At 32.0% G+C, this 24,172-nt stretch overlaps 1 long non-coding RNA gene across 1 annotated transcript in view; it reads right to left on the bottom strand.

Moving 5' to 3' along the window:
- LOC110255677 overlaps window positions 1-24,172 on the bottom strand; it is a 793,233-nt gene that overhangs the window by 95,817 nt on the left and 673,244 nt on the right. The window contains exon 12 of the long non-coding RNA XR_002336321.1: window positions 21,677-21,788. This is a non-coding gene — a long non-coding RNA (uncharacterized LOC110255677). The remainder of the gene's footprint in view (window positions 1-21,676; window positions 21,789-24,172) is intronic.

Genomic DNA, 24,172 nt, shown 5'->3' with positions numbered 1-24,172 from the left:
CACATTTAAAGGAGGCAGTAGCTTTGGGGGAAGAAAAGTAAGAAAGAAATTTTTTCCTCTCCCTACCTATTGGATATGTGGAGGTAGGATATTCCTACCTCATCAGGAGGAACTTGCAAACAACCTACTTATAACAGGTTCTGTTATCCTTGACCATTTGATTAAATTGCTATCTTTCAGGTTTTCCATTATAAAAATTACTATTTTTTCCTTCATTCTTTCCATGTTCTTTTATTTGTAGCTGAATCACTAAATTCAGCCAACTCTCAAGGGAAAAAGGGGAGATTAAGCTCTCCTCCCCAGAGATGGAATTATCTACTCATGTATATTTATTTCATACTTTGGGTTATAATCCAAAACCAAATTGTTTTGTTGCTCAAGTTTTTCAGGTTTGGTCATGTGTGCTATTGTATCCAGTTGATTCTAGAAAGCAAAAGAATTCTCAGAAAAAGTTGTCAAAAGCAATACCTATAATTAGAACCAAGTTGCAGTTCCAGGCATGAAAGGACACTTAAAATATTTAGAGATACTCCAAATCTTGGGGCTCCCTGAAGCAAAGGGCCCAGAGCAAGGGTCCCAAATATCTGCATATGTAGTTAAGTAATTAAGTTTAGAAAGAATCAATATGTGTGAATATGAACAAAACAACTTTTCTAAGGGTCAGTTTCCTCACTTGTGAAAAAGGAATAACATCTAAATGGTGTAATACTGTATTAGATTAAGAATATTAATTCAATTGATATGAAAGTATTATTAGTTTAAAACATAATCTTACAATGTGGGATATTAGTGCAAGCCTCATGGTAACCATAGAGGATAAGCCTATAATAGCTACACACAAAAAATTATGATAAAGGAGTTGAAACCTAAGTCTACAAAAAGTCATCAAGTCACAAAAAAAAAGATAAAAAGCAAGTAGCAAAAAGTCCAATAAATAGAATACAACTAACAAATGTCAATACAATGTATCTATAATAATAATTAAATATAAATTGACTAAATTATCTAATCAAAAGAAACAGAATGACTGAATGGATTAAAAAACAATATTCAATGATATCCTGCCTACAGGAGAATCACTCTAGCTTTAACAACACACAAACTGAGAGTGAAAGGGTGGAAAAATATATTTCAAGCAAGTGGAACCAAAGAAAGCAGGGGTAGCCATACTTATATCAGATAAAACAGAATTTAAGAAAAACATGGTCAAAAGAAACAAAGGCCATTATGTAATGATAAAAGGGTCAGTCCATCAAGAAGATATAGCAATTGTAAATATTTATGAATCCTATATTATAGTACATATATAAAACAACCACTAATAGAACTAAAATGAAAGATAATTCAATAATAATTTGGAATATTGATATCCTATACTCAATAAAGGGTATATCATCAATGTGGAAACAGTGGGTGTGAATAACACTACAGACAAAATGGATCTAATAGATATATGTTGAACATTCCATCCAATAACTGGCATAATACACATTACTTTAACACACATACAGAACCTTTTCTGGACAGAATATATGCTAAGCCATGCTAAGCCACAAGACAAGTGCTACCAATTAAGAATACCGAAGTTATTCCAAATATCTGAGTCATGATAAGAAACAGTAGTCAATAATGGGGCAATTCTGGAAAATTCACAAGCATATGGAAATTAAATTACACAACTCTGAACAACCAATGTATAAAAGAAGAAATTAAAAGAAAAATAAAAAGTAATTGTGAGACAGACAAAAATGAAAACGAACATACTAAAACTTAAGGGATGCAGTAAAAACCATTCTAAGGGAAAGTTTAGAGCAATAAATGCATATATAAAGGGAAAAAATTCAAATAAACAACCTCTCTCTTGCCATAAGGAACTATAAAAAGAAGGGAGAAAAAAAAAAAAAAAACCTAAGCCCAAGGTAGACGGAAGGAGATAATAAAGATTAGAACAGAAATAAGTAAGAGGAGTTCCTGTCGTGGCGCAGTGGTTAACGAATCCGACTAGGAACCATGAGGTTGCGGTTCGATCCCTGGCCTTGCTCAGTGGGTTAAGATCTGGCGTTGCCCTGAGCTGTGGTGTAGTTCACAGATGCAGCTCGGATCCCGCGTTGCTGTGGCTCTGGCGTAGGCCAGCGGCTACAGCTCCGATTAGACCCCTAACCTGGGAAACTCCATATGCCATGGGAGTGGCCCAAGAAATGGCAAAAAGACAAAAAAAGAAAAAAAAAAAAGAAATAAGTAAGAGAAGCAGAATACAATATAAAAGATTAACAAAATTAAGATGTAGTTCTTTGAAAAGATAAAAATTGATATAATTTTAACTAGACTTAAAAAAAAAAGAGAGAGGACCCAAATAAATATAATTAAAATGAAATTTCTGATGTCACAGAAATACAAAGCTTCAGAGAAATTAAAATGGACAACTGTATGCCAACACATTGGACAATTCAGAAAGTGTACAAATTATTTTAAATATAAACCCCACCAAGACCAAATCATGAAGAAATAGAAAATTTGAACAGATTAATAATAGGTAAGGATATTGAATTAGTAATCAGCAGCCTCCCCAGCATAAAAGTCCAGGACCAAATGGTTTCACTCATGAGTTTTATTGAACTTTTAAACAAGATTTGCACCAATACTTTTCAAACTCCTTAAAAAAAACTGAAGAGGAGGAAATGCCCCCAAATTCATTTAATATAGACAGTATTACCTCATACCAAAGCTAGATAAGGACACTCCAAAAAAAAAAAAAAAAAAGAAAGAAAGAAAGAAAGAAAAGAGAGAAAGAAAGAAAGAAAGAAAGAAAGATAGAAAGAAGAAAAGAGAAAGAGAGAGAGAAAGAGAGAAAGAAGAGAAAGAAAGAAAGAAAGAAAAATAATATATTCAAACATTCTCATCAAAGTATTAGCAAACTGATTCAACAGCAAATGAAAAAGATTATACATTATGAGCAAGTTGGATTCACTGCTGGGATGTAAGGACTATTCAACAACGGAAAATTTATAAATTTAATATGCCATATTAATAGAATAAAAGATAAAATTCATATAACCCACTTAATAGATAAACATTGAAAAAATACTTCATCTTTTGATAAAAAATCTTTCAATAAATTGGATTTAGAAGGAACATACCTCAATATAACATAGACCATGTGTGATAAGACCATGGCTAACAACCTACACAAAAGTGGAAGATCCAAAGCTTTTCTTCTAAAATGGGGAACTAAACAAGGGTGCTCATTCTCCCCACTTCTTTTCAATGTAATAACTTAAGCCTAGTCAGAACAATCAATCAAAGAAAAGAAATAAAAGGCATTAGAATCAGAAAGGAGAAAGTAAAGTTCTCTTTGCAGCTGACATAATTTCATATGTAAATGTTTCTAAAGATGACACCAAAAACCTTAGTCTAATTTAAAAATTCAGTAATGGAGTTCCTGTCATGGCGCAGTGGTTAACGAATCCGCCTAGGAACCATGAGGTTGCAGGTTCGGTCCCTGCCCTTGCTCAGTGGGTTAAAAATCTGGCGTTGCTGTGAGTTGTGGTGTAGGTTGCAGACGCGGCTGGGATCCCCTGTTGCTGTGGCTCTGGCGTAGGCCGGTGGCTACAGCTCCGATTGGACCCCTAGCCTGGGAACCTCCATATGCCCTGGGAGCGGCCCAAGAAATAGCAAAAAGACAAAAAATAAATAAAATAAAATAAATAAATAAAAATAAAAATTCAGTAAAATTGCAGGAATGTAAAATCAACAAACACGAATCAGTAGCATTTCTATACACTAATAACAAAGTATCTGAAAAAGAAATTAAAATCTATCCCACTTAGAATAGCATCAAAAGCAATAAAATGCTTAGGAATAAATTTAATCAAGGAGGTGAGTGATCTCTAAACTGAAAACTAGAAGACATTAATGGAAGAAATTGAAAAAGACACAATAAATTGAAAGATAGTCCATATCCATGGTTTGGAAGAATTAATATTGTTAACATGTTCATACTAACCAAAGCTTTCCACAAATTCAGTGCAATCCCTACCAAGATTCCAAAGGCATTTTTTTAATTAAAAAAATAATCCTAAAAATCACTTGAAACCAAAAAAGGCCAGAGTAACCAAAGTAATCCTAAGAAAGAAAAGTAAGAGGATGGTATTTCCTGATTTCAAACTATATTACAAAGATTTAGTAATCAAAACACCATGGTATTGGCATAAAAACTTATATACAGACTAATGGAACACAGTCAAGAGTCCAAAAACAACCCATGCATATACAGCCAACTAGTATTTTATAAGGGGTCCAAGAATAAGAAAGCAGAAAAAAAATGTTTTTTTCAATAAATGGTTTTGAAAAAAACTGGATCATCACACGTAAAAGAATAAAACTAGAACCCTATCTTATGCTACTCACAAAAGATATGACATCTATATGTGCATATAAGCATACATAGATATTTACACGTCATCTTATAGCACTATGTAGATTCTGTTTTCATCCATGAAAGCTACCCCTAATGGAAAAGTTAGAAATCTGTCATTTTAACAAACAGGTAATGTTTCCTTGAAGGGAAAATATGTTTATGAACAATACAAATACATTTAGCATTTTGGATTTGTATAGCTGACTTAAAATATATATTAATCTCTCATTTCTTCTCAAATTGTACTGGTATAGAAGATTAACACAATTCTGCTTACAATATTTACAGCAATGGTCTAAGGCTAGAAAGAGGAGTTCATCACAAAATGAGAAAAAAAAAGCAATTTATGAAGTGAATTAGGCAAGTGGAAACCAATTCAAAGATGAACATCACAGAATAAAAGAATTGTAATCCTACAGATGGAAAATAGGATTTATTAAAAATATTTCTTTAGAATTATCCAGAATATTCAAACTGCTGAGATTTGGAGAGTGAGGTGTGGCCAGTCTCTCATTAAAGATATTAGTTATGGAAGATATCAGTTAGACGAAACCCACGCTCTCAGACATACTGCCATTTTAAAGATAGTTAAGTGTTTCCTTCTTTGAGAAAGATCCCAAATAAACATTAAATTCCATGAGAGCTGATGCCATATCTGGCTTGTTTACCATCACAATAACAGCTCATAATAAGATATCTGCCTGGTGTATTTCATTGTGTTAAATCAGCTAAGCTGAAACTAACTTCCTAGAATCCCCTTTCTTTTGAGTTAATATAGGCTACAAGAATTATTTTGCTCAAGATCTAGAAAGATGAGTGAACCTGCAGCCATTTTTTTTTTTTTTTTTTTTTGGTCTTTTTGTCTTTCCTAGGGCTGCTTCCACGGCATATAGAAATTCCCAAGTTAGGGGTCAAATCGGAGCTATAGCCACTGGCCTACGCCAGAGCCACAGCAATGCGGGATCCGAGCTGAGCCGCGTCTGCAATCTACACCACAGCTCATGGCAAGGCCGGATCCTTAACCCAATGAGCAAGGGCAGGGATCGACCCGCAACCTCATGGTTCCTAGTCGGATTCGTTAACTACTGCACCATGACAGGAACTCCTGCAGCCATCTTTTTATGCAGAGAACATAAAGTCACTGCTGAAGGTCATGGTCACAGATCTGCCAGATCTAATGTCAGCACAGGAAACCAGCAAGGTCCCTAGCTCCTCCAAATCCTACCAAATCTTCAGCTTCAGCTTCTTTGACTTCTGGGTCAAGTGTTAGTAATCAACCTCTCCTGTAGGACACTCTGGTCATCAATGTTGAAGACTTGAAAGAGGAGATATTATGTAAGAATTTCTAATTTGTCTCTGCACTTTCCACAACAGCATTGCAGTTTCCAGTTTGTGCTTTTTTCCCCTATTTGCACACAATTCCTGCTCCTGACAGTCTGCTTGGTATCAGACCCAGAAATACAGCCTAATAAAGCCTTTATAACCATATTCCACTATTGAGTAAAGTTAAATCCCTATGATAAAACTCTGATTATTTATAAATCTTTATTGTTCTGGTTGAACTATCACTGCTACAGCCTTAATACTATTTTAAACTTCTAATAAATATTAATTACATTAATGAATAAATGCTTTGGAAACATTTATAAATGCTCTGGTGTCTACAAGAACTGTCACAGAGTATAATCTCAGAAATTATTTTTTAATAAATGTAAGATAAAAAATGATTGACCTATTCAATCAACAAGCGCCCCAACAGAAAATATATTAAAGTAGGAAGCAGGGAACCTTGGGAAGACTGTCATAATTGGGGGATATAAGAAAAAGAATATAAAATATGGGTTTGCAAAATGATGTTTATTTGATGAATGAAATTATTTATCCCATTTACTTGTGAAAGAATTACTAAAAGAAAATATTTGAGGCTCAATATCAAATCATTTCATGTGTTATTAAATACATTAAGTGATGGACACAAAAACATTGGTTTTTCTGAATAATTTCAATATACTAATTACTGTAAAAGCACAAAACCCTGGGGATATTGCTTTATTACAAGAAAGATGTTATGTTTAAATGAATCAGATTTAGAACACTTGGAGCAAAGTTCAGATCAGAATAAGATTTGCCCTCATATTTCTTTCAAAATGTATTTTTAATTGAAGAACAGTTGATTTACAATGTTGTGTTAATTTGTGCTATACAGCAAAGTGATTCAGTTCTTTCCAAATATTCTTTTCAAAATATTCTTTTCCATTATGGTTTATCATAGACATTGAATATAGTTCTCCGTGCTATGCAGAAGGAGTTTATTGTTTATCCAATGTATAATAGCTTACATCTACTAACCCAACTCACCACTCCATCTTTCCCCCAACACCCTCCCCCTTGGCAATCACAAGTCTGTTCTCTATGTCTGTAAGTCTGTTTCTGCTTTGTAAATAGGTTCATTTGTGCCATATTTTAGATACCACATGCATGTGATATCATATGGTATTTGTCTTCTCTTTCTGACTTACTTCACTTAGTATGAGAATCTCCAGTTTCATCCTCAAAATGTATTTAAATGCATTGACAAATGGTGCTAAACAGAAGTAATAAACATGTCCAGCTTATACTAATAAGCACATTATATTGTGGAAATCTCTAAAATCCTCATTATAAAAATAAGTATTTTAGATATCATGCTAAAAAGAAATCTGGATAACATTCTTATAATTAGTATTGTGTTACTGTGGCAATTCTGAAAAGAAATCTCATAATACCTGAAAATAAGCTTGTTATACCTCCAAATAACAATCCTCTCCATTTCTAGAGCAGTCCATGATATCTTTTACCTAGGCATTAATATGAGAAATAATGTATACACACCAATATATCAATATTAATCCCAAGTGAGAGAACTAAATTATCCATCTAAATTATTAAGGATAAGCAAACAATATAGTCACACAGTGGAATAATCGAACAATAAAAATGTAGTGAACTATTGCCACTTATGAATGAATGTCATAAAAATAATATTGAACAATGGAATCCATTCACAAAAGTATATATATGCTTTCAATGTATTAATTTTCAAATCTGGCAGATGGAATCAGTAAGACAGAAGTTACCCTTTCTTTGGGATTAATGACTAGGAGGCGGCAAAAGGGGGCTTCTGGATTAGGTGTAATACTCTCTTTCTGCATGTGCTCATTTTTTGTGAAAATCTCTTAGGATATGTACAATTTATATGTATATTTTACTGTAATATTATAGTGAAAATATATGCTAATTGAAGAAATTAACAATGTTGTTCCTACAATATGGCAAAAATGAATCTCAAGAATACATATATATATATATATATACACAGATATATATCTTATATATATATAAATCTTTCGAGCATTCTTTTCACTAAACAAATCAAATTTATAATCAAGAAAGATTGTCTTTCACCCTTTTAAAACTATAAATGTATTGAATTGATAAAACCATTTGGTTCCTGTCACATGTTTTCCCTGATTCAATTACACTTAGAGGATTAAACAACTCAATAAACTATACTATATTCTCCAAGTGCATGAATTATAGACACATCATTTCCACTAGTCATTTTGGGTATCCAAATTGCTCCTTAATGAATTTGTGATGTAAACATTTTTGAAAAATATCAGGCAGACATAATCTCTAACAGAGAATTTAGATGAAGTATTTTCAGGTCAATCAATTATTTCAAAGATAATTTTTTTTTTTTTGGTCTTTTTGCCTTTTTCTAGGGATGTTCCCACAACATATGGAGGTTCCAAGGCTAGGGGTCTAATCAGAACTGTAGCCACCAGCCTGTGCCAGAGCCACAGCAACGTGGGATCCGAGCCGCATCTGTGGCCTACACCACAGCTCACGGCAATGTTGGAAACTTAACCCACTGAGCAAGGACAGGGATCGAACCTGCAACCTCATGGTTCCTATTCAGATTCATTAACCACTGAGCCATGATGGGAACTCCTAAAGATAATTTTTAATACAAGATTTATGTATATACTTCATAATTCTCCCTCCATCTCTGCAGAGAGCCCATGATATCTCAAGAAGTTACCTTGCTTAATATCATGAGAAAATGTCAATATTTTCAGACTACTTACAACCCAATAATTCAAGTAAAATTATTTATGAATTAGAGTGAAAGGTATTGCAGGCTATTTATAAGAGCCCCCACCTACAGTCCATGAATCTCTGACATGGACTAGCAGTGCTGGCTCCATAATTCATGAGGCACAGTCAAAGTAAAAACGTGGGCACCCTTGTTCAAATATTACCAAAAATTTCAAGATGGCAATATCAGAGCATTAAACCAAGAGCAGGGCCCTCTTACATTTTGGGCTTTCTGTGACCACCCAGGTCACAATACAAACCAGTAATTCAGTCCTGTACAAGTATTTTATTCCCTACAGCCTTTTCTCCTCATATCTTTTCCTTCTTTCCTTCCTCCCTCCCTCCCCTCCACTCCTCCCTCCTTTCTTTAAATACAAATTTTTAATCCTAAAATACAAAATAAGATGAGAAAAATGTGACTTGACCTCATTCTTACTTGAGCCAATAATATGAGGTGCAAAGCTTTCTTTTTCTTTTAACTGAGAACAATTCCTCAATTGTATCATTACATATCATGAGTTACAGGAATCCTTTGTGCACCTTGGGTATGGCAATAAGCTAAGAGTTTAAATGTGTCATGTGTCATCCACTATCATAAAAAGAAGGATATTTAATTAATCATAGCTTCATTACTAATATTTCACTGTTAACACATAAGCTGGAGTCATAGTTAAGTTTCATGTTCAATTAAAATGAAGTCAGAAAATATTAAATGACAATTCTACATTATATGGGGCAGGAAAATACCAGAATTTTTATTTCTCACAACTTCAAATAATCAGGAAGAAAAAACAATGAAAGAGCACATTAGTTGCCTCCTTCTGTACCTTCATAACATTTATGACATTATAGGTTGAGGAAGGAACAGCAACTAGTCCTTATTATCTTTACACAGAATACTCAATGTAATATATGCATGTGATAAATGTCTATTTAAACTATTTTAAACACTGTATTTATTTTAATTTTGATTAACACATATAGTTTAATCCATTTTAATTATAAAATTAATATATTCTTATTTAAATAATTGAAAATAACTACATTGAAAATTAGAAAGAAAATTATTGTCATACCCAAAGTTAATACTGATAAAGTTTACAGTGTGTTTCCTTCTTGCATCTCTTTTGAATTTGAAAATTTTAATTATTATTGTTAAAACCCCAGTGATATCTTGCAGCAATAATATTTCCATACTTTGAACTAATTAAAAGCATATTGTAGAGAAATAAGCTTGGTAAATTATAAATAATTCCATCTTTTTGATACTATAATGGACTTCATTGCTTTAGGTTTTGGAATGTCCTTATATGTAGTCTTCCAAAATATTTTAAATAGTAGTACAATCATCTTATTAGATAAAGTAAAAGGCAGAAGAATAACAAAAGCAACATACCCTACTCAGTAACTGCAAAATAAATATAGGTTTACTATAACTGAGTCCTCTTAAATGTGACTCAGTAGCAGAAAATGTATTATAAATTTGTAATTAGATAAAATATCTATTTGCCAATACTCAATAAAAAAAATAAAAGGGTAGAACACTGATTTTTAAGCAGCTGTTAAGAGCTGCACTAACCTCATTAGAAAAGCTTCAGGAAGTTTCTCTAGATACTGTGTGGTTGTACTGCACGTGATCATGACATTTATGAGTCAGTGAACATCTCAAATGAAAGGAAATATCTATATTTCACAGAGCAAAAACAGAATGTCACATTAGCTTTTCAAGGATTAGTATAATGATATAGACATGGAGGGAACAGAATTTTCACTTCTCACATCTCTAAATAACCCAGGAAGAAAAATCTAATCAAATAGGACACTTAGTGTTTCCTTCTGTACCTTCATTATCTTCATAATTGTGGTTATATTAAGCAGGTTGAGTTACTAACAGCAACTGGACTGCTTGACATTATACAGAATATTGTATACAGTAAGTGGGAAAATATGTACAATACATAGGTCCTATTTAATAACAGTTTACCAGTGTCCTAGCGAAGCAGGAGAATTGTGTTTATACCAGGGAATTAAAAATACTATTTATTCATTTAATTTTTTCTTCAGTGCTTGTGAATCTTTTTTGAATAAGGCTCATAGTTCCAAATTTATCCCCCACTTCCAGCTTAAAAATCCTCCTGGAATCCTAATGACATCACAAAAAATAAAATAATAATAGTAATAAAATAATTTTTAAAAACCTAAACTCTTAAATAGGGTCTTTGCCTAAGTCACATGTTTGACATATGACTCCAAATCTTTATACATTTGTATGTCATCATCACAGAATTCCTCAAAACTACTGCTTATGATTTAGGAGGTGTTTGGCTTTTATGCTTTTCTTCATACACTTTCTTAATTTTTTTAATAGAAACTTCTTCTAGACCTTTGACTGTTTATAATGTAAATGTAAGTATAGCAGTAACTTTCCAGAAACTTTTCAACTCCTCACCCTTGCACTGCACCTGTTTTTTATACATTCTCAATGGGGAAGAAACTTCCCTTATGTGTGATATTTCTCCCACCAATTCTAGCTCTGGACTAGATCCTATCTTGCTCCAAATTCACAGAGAAGACACTGGGACTAGATGAACAATTATAAAACAGTAAAATTAGGGTCTAAAGTGAACTTTTACTTTAAATAGTCAAATCTAGAGATATTCTTAAGGTCATTGCATGATTCCCTCCTCATAAATGGCCAGTTTGATTTTGTCCTTAGATCATCTCTATTGCACCTAAAATCTCTGTTTTTCTACTTTTGAACTTGAATGCTTTAAAATTGCAAAAGAGCTTTCAAATTGATTGCCAATGGAAAATGTATCTTGATTGCATCATTGAACTCATATAAGATAGATGAGCATATTTCAGAAAAAAATGAGATTATGATACATAGTTTTATAAAAAAAAAGAAGGAAGGGAGGAAGGAACGGAAATAATGGAGAAGAGGAAAAGGAGCAAATACAATAATTCAGGAAGGAAAAGATCCCATGGTACTATTGTCATCTTATCTCCACACCCAGAATGTATTTTTCTAAACAGAAACAACCCAATTTAAAATACTAGTGATATATGAGGAAGCTTGAGCACCAATAACACATAAACAAAAAAGAATCAAATCCTGCTATAAACAAAATATTTTGACTTTGTTTTATGAAACTATTAATAGATTCCATGGCCAGTTGAAGAAATGGCCTCCTGACTCTTGTCTCTGGAAGGAATCAGGGGCTTCTTTGTGATTTCCTATACTGTAATACCTTGCCATTCATTATAGCTTGATTAATTCCAGTTTTTACTTTGAGATAAAACAAATATAAATATGTGCACATATACAGAAGCAGATTATGCTAAAAGGTTCAATGTAGATTTATGTAAATTAATTTATGTTGAATATTATTGGAGCCTTATGTTTGAGGACCATTTTAAAGCAGCCCTTCTAGACGAAGCATTTTTAAACTTCAAAGGGAGCACATGGAGGACTCAGTGAAGTTGATCTTCTGAAAAAAGATTTGAATATCTGTTTTGAGTAAAACTATAAATTTTAAAGTATTTTGTAGATAACACATAGAATTTTAAAAATATTTTGTAGCAATATTGAATGACACAAAATATTGTATTCCTGTATTTTTTCTTTGATATAATTACCATTGCTGTCAAACCTGGTACTTAAAGAGTTACTGGGAAGGTTTTAACGGATTCTTTACTTCCAAAGTCAGATGTGAAATGTGGATACGAACAGTACAACCAAGACAGCCTGTTAATTGACTTTCTGGGTCAAGGAGATAATGCTATTTTAGGTACCTTAGACCAACACATGCACCTGTAGAGGCTTCTGAATTGTAGCTTTCTAAAAAGATGTTCTTAAGACAAGAACTTGCTTTCAGAGAAAATTCTGTGTTCTAAAACTTACTGGTCTTTTTAATCACAATTTTTTTCATAACATAGAGATTATCTGCTGGCAAATTTATACTCTGACCAAATGAAAAACAATATTATTATGATAGCATAAATATACATTCTGCATTAGTTAATTTTGTCAGTAAGGAGTTAAGTTTCAAATTCTAACCTCAGTAGATCAATAACATATAATGGCCTAGAATTTAAATACCATGAAAGAACTGAGACATAATTATTCCACAGATTTATAATATTATCTCAGGAATTACAAGCATGTTAAATGAGTCATTAAATTAGACACAGAGAAACAGAGATATAAATATTGAAGTAACAACTTCTTCTGCAGATTGTCAAATGTACATCTCTACAGAACAGATTCCTATCACTGGTGCAAAGAAATGTTCCATCATTTTCTTCAGGGCTGTGGTTCCTGCCTAGTACTTATTTTCCTACTTAAGACTACTATAATCATGTATTGTAATCAAAAGACAAGTATTGAATAGCAAAGTTGTACTCTATGTGAAGATTTCCAACACAAATGCATGACAAATTATATTTAAGCCAATGTTTGACTTTCCACATGTGTATGTGTACTAACGATGATAACAAGAATATATTATGTTTTGCAGTTAGTTTATTTGTATGCACAAAATGTATAATATTTTGATTTTCTAATAATCTGTTGATTTCATGTGTATTAATTCTCACTCAGAAGTTAATACTTCGTGTATTTACAACATATGGGTAGGGCAAAGAGTGAGTCATTCAAGTATCTCCATAAACTACTTCCAAATTCAAAGAAAAATTAAGTCCTTTGGGTTACCATTTGAAGATCAATTATTAAAAAAATACAATCTCTTGAAAGGTGTTCTGTAAATAGCAGTTATTTATGTTATACTCTTCTAAATGTTCCTCTTATTTTTTATTATTACAATAAAAATATAATATACTTAGAGTATATAATGAACTGAAATATACTAGAAGATAGAGTTCTATAATTTGTAACTCAAGGTGACAATAAATAAGATAGTTCTCATTATGAGATTAATTTCACTCCTTAGATGGTGCTCAGTATGGGCTTTCAGGGCAGTTATAATGATGGTATTTTAACAAATATTAACATTCTTTAAAGCACTTTATGAAGCAATTTCCTGTATATCATATTCAATAATTCCATGACATTTAATAAAAAATACCTGGATTTCACAGCTCAGAAACTGAGAGACTCAGCTCAGAGAGACTGAGACTCACTCAAGATCACACAAGATCTGATAATTGGTAGAGTCAATGTTTTAATCCAGCACTTAAAGCACTAAAAACACACTGCATACATTATAGTCAGTTACTATTAATTTAAATATGATAGAACATACAATACAAAATTTAAATTATACCTAATACATATATCAAACAATATACTACTAATAAAGGACTTTCAGGTGTAGTAGCTGGGGACTAGAAACATGGTAAGTCTAGATGGCTTGCTCAAGTTCATCAGAAAGTTGTACTAGAGTGTTTGCCATCAGACCCTCATTCTATTTTCCTGTTTATTGGTTTTGGTCCCTATTACAAAGTATAGAGAATGAAGGACATTATCATAGATAGTTACTAGATAAAGAACAAAGTGTTAAATAACTTTTCAAATAGATTTGTTAGTGATACTACCTAATTTCTTCGCTATGTCTGCCTCTGCACAGTTAAAATTGAATTGAATAAGAAAATCTTAAGAATATCTTAATGCAACTACACAGACCTTACTTTAATTGAAAGCCTAAGGGAGAAAGGAAAAGGGAGGAGGAGAACTTCTGTGTGACCTTTGGAGGAGTTGGTACATTATTTGACAGGCAAAGATGTGTCAAGTCCAGTCGCATGAACTTTGGCCTTCTCTTTAACACCTTTTATTTAATTTCTTCATCTGTAAAATAGGCATACACAGAGCTCATTGAGTTGTATTGAAAAGTACAGTTCTAGGTGAAGAATTTAGAGCAGGCCCGGTACACAGAAACTACTTTGTAACTAATTGCTATTAATTGTGTGTATGTTTTGCTTTGTATGTTACTAGGATGTAAAAGTATGAAATGTCTCAACTTTTATTGTTTTATCTGGCTAATGCTATCATCATACTGATATAATCAAATTTTATGTCACAAAAGCATTGCCACAAATCTGAAATGTATGAATATATCGTCTAGGATAGCAATTAACCCCAGGGGTAGAACTCACCATATTCTATTGCCATAGAGCATTAGCTTAGATAAGGGTGAGTGTTTGTTTTTAAAAAGCACTAAAGTAATATCTTAAATGGCTTAATTACCTCATTGATTGATGAACCATCAGGAATTTATTTACTATCATGATTTAAGTCTTTTGCATTTTGTATTATAAAAAGATAGCCTCTAATAGACAGGAGTGCCTTTCCTTAGTTCAGAATTTTGAAAGAGAATAACTGCAAATTGTTGCCTTTGATCTCTGAGAAAAAATATGATGCAGACGTGTATAAACATAACGTATCAAAAATTAACTTAAAAATTAATGATAGACAAAACTGAGTACTTGTCATGCAACAAGTGGCTTACATATATTACTATTGTAAAGCTCTACAAAGATATATTATCTGTACTATTTTCATGAGATGAGAAAAATGAGTTTCAGAAATATGAAGGATTCCCCAAAGCAAGGGCTAGAAAACAAGAGGATTTCAGATTTGAATTGTGTTATCTTTACCTCTTATTTGAAGGATAATATTGAATCATCTTTGTCTATTGGGTTAAAACTGGGTAAGAATTTAGGGAAACTTCATAAAACTGTAAGCAAAATTAAAGGAAAATACAATTGCTTAGCATGAATTTGGGAGGAAATAAAAATCCATTATATGCAAGTCTTTAGAATGCTACCTTTTGTTCTCCATGATATTTTTAGAATTCCATATTAAAAATACTTAAAATATTATAATGTCTAAAATATGCATTAATATACACAATATAAATAAATATATATCATGAATTTGTATCTTTTTCTGAAACAAAAAATTCAAAGATTAGGTATCATGCTGACAATCACCTTAAAAATCACAAACTTGATTATTTTGGGAGGGTTTATTTTCATGGTTGACAATTTTAATAATATCTTGATTCATACATGTGTATCTTAGTTTATAAAATGGATTTGGAACTTAAAACTGGATACATGTTCATTGCAAACAATTGTTTTTCAAATACCTTTACAAGAAATATCTTTCTCTCTTTTCTAACCATATACATAAAATGAATATACAACCATGGAACTCTGAATCTATTACTAAACTCAGATGTTACCTTTTTTACACTTGTTTCCTTATTTGGATTATGCATTTGTACATAGTATTTGGGAATCTAGTGTAAAATTTAACATGTAAATATTTGTTAAATTGTTCCCTTCATGTAAAATTAAAAAATATATTTTTAAATGGTGGAAAAGTATCAATATTATAAAAGTAGGCTTATTCTATATAAACATAGTTATATTTATATGTTGTATTCTTTTTATATTATATATGTATATGCACACATATACATATGCAAATGTATATATTCTATGTAATTCCACATACACGCACACACACATATGTATGTGTATACACATATACACATGTTTGTATTGAATTATGGCTCTTTTCTTCTGCTTAAATTTTCATCAATTTCATGATTTACTTGTTGATTTTTTCTCCCCAGGAATAAACAAATTATCACAAACTCATGAAAACAATAGGCAAGATTTAGGCAGAGTCCTTTAAAGAATACACTGATAATTTATATATTTAATCAATGGAACTAATTAATAAAATAATGTACCAAAATTAATAATCTATTTAACTAACACAGTTAAACAAAAACCCTCAAGTTGATATCATCAAACATCACTGAACAATTGCTTTAACAGTAGCTGGTCATTGTAAGACAGGAAGTGGCTCAACAGAGATCTGCACACATGATCACTGTCCATAAGAGAAATTATGAGAAATTTGAGTTTATAATAATCTTTTATCCTTCCCTCACTTAACATTTCAACCTCGACAATTCTCCACAGTCCAGGGAGCCTTGGCTATGTCCTATCTAATAATATATGGATTTTAGGGAGGTCAAACTTTGGGTGACTGATCTTAGACCTGGGAATAGTAGCAGATTTTTATATCTGTTATTCAGGTACAGAATTATCTGTACTTTATAGTTACCAGTTCTTCATTATTTTTTCTGACATAGTTAATAATTCTTTATATTAAAATTTTCTGTTTAAATTACTGTGTGGTTTCAGTCTCCTAATGGGCTCTGAATTATACAATTGACATTTTCTTTAATCATTACATTGAAGTGATTAAAATTTATCATATCTTGCTGGTTGCAATTTTAAGTCTAGATTAATAGAGAAGTAAAATAGAAGCAGGTAGGTCCAGTGAATAATCTATGAAAATTAAACAATTAATATTGATAATGGCTTGGTTCAGCTTGGTAATAGTCTGCCACATTCTGGATGTAATGTGAAGGAAGGAAAAACAAGTGATCAAATATGAGATATGTTAAAGAGAAAATTTCAAAAAGGAGTTCTGGGTTATAAAAATCATTATCTCAGTGGAATATTGACATGGTGATCCCCAAATACACAGACAAGGACTTCCTGAGAAAATGAAATTTAAAAAAATGTGTGAAATCTCATTTTTTCATTTACTGATCTAGTTGAAGTTTTCAGTTGCATATTTATTTGATCAGTTTATTGACACATTTATGGCCTACAGAAAAATAGCTACTCCTAATACTGTAAGATGCTGATGAAAGAAATTGAAGGAGGCACAAACAGAAGGGTAAATATACTATATACAGATTCAATATTATTAAAATGACCATACTACCTGAGGCAATCTACAGATTTAATGCAATCCCTACCAAATTATTAAAGGGGAATTACCAATTTGCATAGAACTAGACCAAAAATTTTAAAATGTGTAGGAAACACAAAAGAACCCAGACAGCCAAAGCAATCTTGACAAAAAAAAAAAAAAAAAAAAAAAAAAAAAACAGCTGGAGGAACCAGGCTCCCTGACTTCAGGTTATACTACAAACCTACAGTCATCAAAACAGTATGATACTGACACAAAAACCAAAAGACATATCAGTGGAACAGGATAGAAAATTTAAAAATAATGCCATGCAGCTATGGTCAAATAATCTATGACAAAGGAGGCAAGAATATAAAATGAAGAAAAGATTGGTTTTTCAATAAGTGTTGCTGGGAAAACTGGACAATTGCATGTAAAGGAATGAAATTCAAACATTCTCTAACACATTACACAAAAAAATCTCAAAATGAATTAAAGATCTAAATGTAAGGTGGGATACTATAAAACTCCTAGAGGAAAACATAGGCAAAAACTCTGGAGTAAATCACAGCAGTAATTTTTTTTTGAACCACCTCCTAGAGTAATGGAAATAAAAACAAAAATAAACAAATGGGGCCTAATTAAACTTAAAAGCTTTTGCACAGTAAAGATCATAAATTAAACAAAAAAACCACATACAGAATGGGAGAAAATATTTGCAGACAATGCTAATCCTTTTAGAAAAGTTAACTTCCAAAATACACAAAAAGGTCATACAACTTAATGTAATTTAAAACAAAAAACTTAAACAAGAAATTGGCAGAAGATCTAAACAGACATTTCTCAAAAGAACACATATAGACGGACAACAGGCACATGAATAGATACTCAATATCCCTAATTGTTAGAGAAATGAAAATAAAAACTACAATGAGTTATAATCTCACACCAGTCAGAATGGTCATCATCAAAATGTCTACAAGTAATAAATGCTAGAGGGTGTGAAGAAAAATGGTACCCTCCCATATTGTTTGTGGGAATATAAATCAGCACAGCTACTATGAAGAACATTATAGAAGGTCATTAAAAATAGAACTATCATAAAATTCTGCAATCCTCTTCAAGGCAATATCCAGATAAAACTCTAATCTGAAAAGATATATGCACCCCAATTTTCATGGAAGCACTATTCACAATAGCTAAGACATAGAAGCAACCTAAATGTCTATCAATAGATGACTGGATAAAGAAAATACCATATGCTATCACTTATAACTGGAATCTAATATCCAGCACAAATGAACATCTCCTTAGAAAAGAAAATCATGGACTTGGAGAAGAGACTTGTGGCTGCCTTATGGGAGGGGGAGGGAGTGGGAGGGATCAGGAGCTTGGGCTTATCAGACACAACTTAGAGTAGATTTACAAGGAGATCCTGCTGAATAGCATTGAGAACTTTGTCTAGATACTCATGTTGCAACAGAAGAAAGGGTGGGGGAAAAATGTAATTGTAATGTATACATGTAAGGATAACCTGACCCCCTTGCTGTACAGTGGGAAAATAAAAAAAAAATTAAAAAAAAAGAAATATGGTATGTATACACAATTGAATATTACTTGGCCATAAAAATAATGAAATGATGCCATTTGCAACAAAACGGATGGACCTAGATTATTATTATTATTCATGTCAAGTAGGTTCATCAAAGACAAATACCATCTGACATCACTTAAATATGGAATCTAAGAAATGTTAAAAATGAACTTATTTATAAAACAGAAATATATTTACAGACATAGAAAACAAACTTATGATTACCAAAGAAGATAGTGGGGGTGGAGGACATATAAATTAGGAGTTTGGGATTAATATATACAAATTACTATATATAAAATAGGTGAACAAAGATCTACTGTATAGCAGAGGGAACTATACTCAGTATCTTAAAATAATCTATAAAGGAAAGGATTCTGAAAAATAATACATATATATGTACGTAAAGCTGAATCACTTTGCTGTACACTTGAAATTAACACAACCTGTAAATTAACTATACTTCAATTTTTAAAAAATAATATTAAAGCTTATAAAAAGAAACATTCTAATAAACACATCTTTGTAGATTTTTAAAAAAATAGATCATTAATAATCTCTTTTCTAAGTACATTAAGAAGGCAATTCTTTCTTTAATGCTCACAGAAAATAGCCAAGCATTACTGATGAAAGTCAGGCAATGTCTTTTCAGCACAGATATAAATATATAACACTATAACACTATTTGACAAATGTTATTATTTCATCATATGAGTCAAGTTCAGTACTTTTTAAATCAATCTCATAAATTTATTATTTAAATAAAAAGATAATGTATAGGAAACCAATGGCATAATATAAAGAGAAAAATAACAAAATAGGACAAAAATGAGGATTTATAGTCCATTTTAACCTGATAATTAGAATTATGGATGCTTTCTATTTTTCTACATTCATAATATTTTTTATTGCCATTTTTGACAATAGAATTAAATATATTTTTCTTCCATTTTACTACATATGTTTTATGTAATATTTCATAAATATTTACTCATCCATAAGTAAAAAAATCCTAGTTGAAACTAATGTCCTCAGTATTTTGTTGATTTGCTTTGAATTACATAATTTTCTAATATTAAGTAATTCTTTTTTATTTATGTTACTGGAGGAAATAGGTTTGATCACTTTTATTAGAAAATATAAGAAATTATGAGATGCTAATACACAGGTATGCTTACCATTAAAGCTTTTAGTAAACTGGAAAACCTCTTTAACATTTAGTTTTATTTCATTTTTAGTGTTATTGTTAACCTACATATTGAAAAAGTACCAGCATGGACCGAATTTAATATAAAAGCACTGTGGATATTCTATTGATACATAAAATTGCATGCTATTATGCATATCCAGTAGCCATTAACAGAAAACTGATGTAATTCAATATCAAAGAATTCTATTCAGCACTGTGTTTTAAAGGACTTTGCCTGATGTTGGGGAATCCTTAAATGATGTAAAAGGAGACACACTTATCTGTGATAAGTATAATTGCATAAATTTAGCCCAAAGTAGAAAAAAAATATAATCTTTGGGGAAGGCTTTAAAGCCTTAAAATTAATGAAAAAATATAAACACATAGACATTATGACCTAAACATCTAAAATGATATGCTAATAGTTTTGATATAAGCAAAATTAAACAGAAAAAGTTCAAAATTTGAAACTTTCTGCAAATGAAGGATGAAAACTTTGTGAATATCTTTCATATATAGTCCACACAGTTCAGTAAAATGACTGTAATCATTTTCCAATAAAATATCATGAAGGTATAGTGAGGGAGATAAGTTAGGATCCAAAGGTTAAAAGGAGGCTTCTCTTGGACTCATCAGATAAATGTTCTTCAGTTTCTAAGAGAGCTGAGAGAGGTAGTACCCTCTTTGAAAGGTAGTTTTACATTTTAGTGAAGCAACTGTGGAACCAAAAACACTGAAGACGTGAATGCTTTGTAGTCAATAAGATGTAATTCCAGACAAGTAAAACATCTTGGTACATTTGTCCAATGATAATAAATCTCAAGGTCATACAACCGGCCAGGTTTAGGTAATGGTGGGGGCTATTGATTATGTTAAGTTTCATTTATGTGTCTGTGATCAAAAGAGAAGACAGAAGGCTGAAGAAATTGCCATTTAGAACAATGACTTCATCACAATATGAACAAATTATTGTGATTATATTCATAAAGGATGTCTAGAGAACATATCCAGTAGGATGGATGGATGGATAGACAGATAGATGATAGATACAGATATAGACATATGTAGAGAGAAATTTACTACAAGGGATTGGCTCACACAATTATAAAAGATGAGTTCCATGATCTCCTGCTTACAAAGTGGGGCCAGGAAGCTGTTGGTGTAGTTCCAAGCTAATTCTGAAGACCCAAGAATCAGAGGAGCCAATAACATATGCCCCATTCCCAATCCAAAGGCCTAAGAACCAGGAGAGCCGATGTCTGAGGGCAGGAGAAGATGCATGCCGCTGCTCAAAGTGAATTCACACCTACTGCGTTCAAACCTTCAGTGAACTGAGCAATGCGCAAGTAAGGGTGATCTTCTTTACTCAGTCTATAGATTCAGATCCCCATCCCTTTGAAAAACACCCTCACATACACACCAAGAAATGTTTTACCAGCTATTGTGGCATCCTTTATTCTAGCCAGGTTGGCATTTAAAATTATCATAATGATATAATAAATATGGTATCAGGGTGATTTTTGAGATTACTGAACTGGCCTAGATTGGATATTGGTCTCAGTGTCCCAAATTTAACTTCAGTTAAATGGTACTCACTGTGGCATCTCGCTGATCCAAGGTGCTTGAAATTAATCACTCAAGACGGTTTCCAATATATATGAAGGGTGCTGGTACTGTGGAGTGTGACAGCTCACTTTCTGTCTTCAAACTGAAAAACATTTATGAATCTTTGTATTTTTCTATTTCCTAATATATGAATATTGAATATTCTACTATTGATTCTGTTTTACTAATTTTATTGTTAGCTAAATCACATTTTCAACTGAATATATTCAAGTCCAGTTTGTCTTTAATAACCCTGGAATATTTTTTAAGATTATAATGTAAATTATTTATGTTTAGTATCAATGGTCCTTAACCACCTAGAATTATGATTACCACCTAGGTCTTAGGTAAGGGATTAAACTCGGGATATATTCTTCATTTTCTTTTTCTGAAAGCTATGTTTAAACTTTAACAGAGCAGAGAGAAACTTGCTTCCAATAACTTTAGAAAAGTAATTTCACAGTATGACACGTTGGTATTTTCAGAATTGATTTAGATTCAATAATTCAGTTACTAGACCTTCAGTCTTGAATCAGTCCCTAGTACTGCTGCCTTTGACCATCATAGATTCCAGGTAGTCTATTTGCCTGCCAAGTTTAATGCTTCATCATAAATCTCTACCTTGTTAATTCACATGGCTGACCTTGTCCTTTCTCAAAATGTTATGGACTATCCTTACCCCTTATGTTTTACCTCAGACTTCAGCACATTAATTTTCATCTTTTAAAATGTCCTTACTCATCTAGAAAAACAAAGATTTTAGGCTCATTTTATAGTTTAAAATTTCACTGCAATTTATTACAGTTCCAAGCAATTCCTTGAATCATTCATGCTAAGGAGGATTACTGTCAGACTGACAGCAGGATTTGTAATGTCAATAGAGGTAAACTATCAGAAATATGCCATTAGCTTTTCCTTCAGTCCCTTTTAAATGGAAGTACAGAAGGAAACAGAAATTTTAATGCACCAAAATAAGCAAAGTATATCTTAAATGGTTTGTAATAGTTTTTGTTAACCACTGATTACTAAAATCCAATTGCCATCTTCTCAGTGATTATAAGAACCTAAAGCCTCAAGAACTCTATTTGCTATAAATGCCACAGGGAAATGGTTACATGAATGAGCAGAACAGAAAATAGCTGACAGCTATTTTGTAATTGAATTGACTTTAATGTCAATCAAAATATTCTTCATCCAAGTAGGAAAACCAGTTGTAAGTGCCAGGAGGTATTTTACGGTTGATTTATCTTGTATCTGCTTTCCTTAGCCAGGAAACTCCACAAATAAACATTAACTCTTTCAGTTCAAGTACTATATCCAGGAGTCCTTATCTGATTGTTAATGATATAATTGGCCATCACAACTTGAGATTAACTTTAATCAACTGGACATGCATCAAAATAGAAATAAAAAAATAGCTAAGTGAATTTTACTTAGATTTCATAGGGAAAAAGGGAGAACTCTAGAATATGGGTGGGTGTTTGCTTGGTGAGTATACATGTGACTGATACATGATTCTGATCAATACAAAATAGAAAAGGGCATTAAATACCTGAATGAAATCTTTAGTAAGATGCTCTTTATTTAACCCCAACCCAACTTCCTTCATGTTATAATGTTCACATTTGTATTTGAAATCCTTTTAACTTGAAGCCCATTCTTGACTCTATTACACTGAACCTGAATGCCTCCCAATTATTTAAGCTTGAAGTCCATCCGGGTTGCTCTAAATAAACCCACTGAATTAGCTCCCTGAGGTCAAACACTGACAATGACCAATCTGGTCAGGTCCATAAGGAGTGAGGTAGTTCTGACCTACAAAACCATGGCTAATAATAGCCTGCTATACAGGCATGTTTGTTGTATTCATTATTGACATAAATTAAACATAATATATAAATATATAATATAAATAAGCATATAATATATACTATATATAATTTAAATTAATACAGATATGTTACCCATAGGTAATATTTGGTTAAATAAGCATGATATATCCATATATAAATGATGAAAACTTGAAAATAATATATAAAATGTTTTTAAAAATTGAAAACTCTTTAAGATATCAGGGTAAACAAAAACCTCTGTTGTAAAACTATACATATATGAAACTTCATTTGAATTGAAGTATCTACAAATTTTTTTTTTGTCTTTTGTCTTTTTAGGGCCACACCTGAGGCACATGGAGGTTCCCAGGCTAGGGTCTAATCAGAGCCGTAGCTTCTGGCCTGCACCAGAGCCACAGCAATGCCAGATCTGAGCCACATCTGTGGCCTACACCACAGCTTGTGGCAATGCCAGATCCTTAACCCACTGAGCAAGGCCAGGGATTGAACCCGCAACCTCATGGTTCCTAATCAGATTCATTTCTGCTGCGCTATGATGGGAACTCCCGAAGTATCTACAAATGTTTAACATGTGGTAACTACTCAATACACATTTCTTGAATCAAAAAACATTTTAAACAAAAAATAATAAAAA

The sequence above is a fragment of the Sus scrofa genome, chromosome 10 (genome assembly GCF_000003025.6).
Source record: "Sus scrofa isolate TJ Tabasco breed Duroc chromosome 10, Sscrofa11.1, whole genome shotgun sequence".
Taxonomy (NCBI): domain Eukaryota; kingdom Metazoa; phylum Chordata; class Mammalia; order Artiodactyla; family Suidae; genus Sus; species Sus scrofa.
Note: the sequence above shows the minus strand (reverse complement) of the source record. Positions and strands in the feature narration are given on the sequence as shown.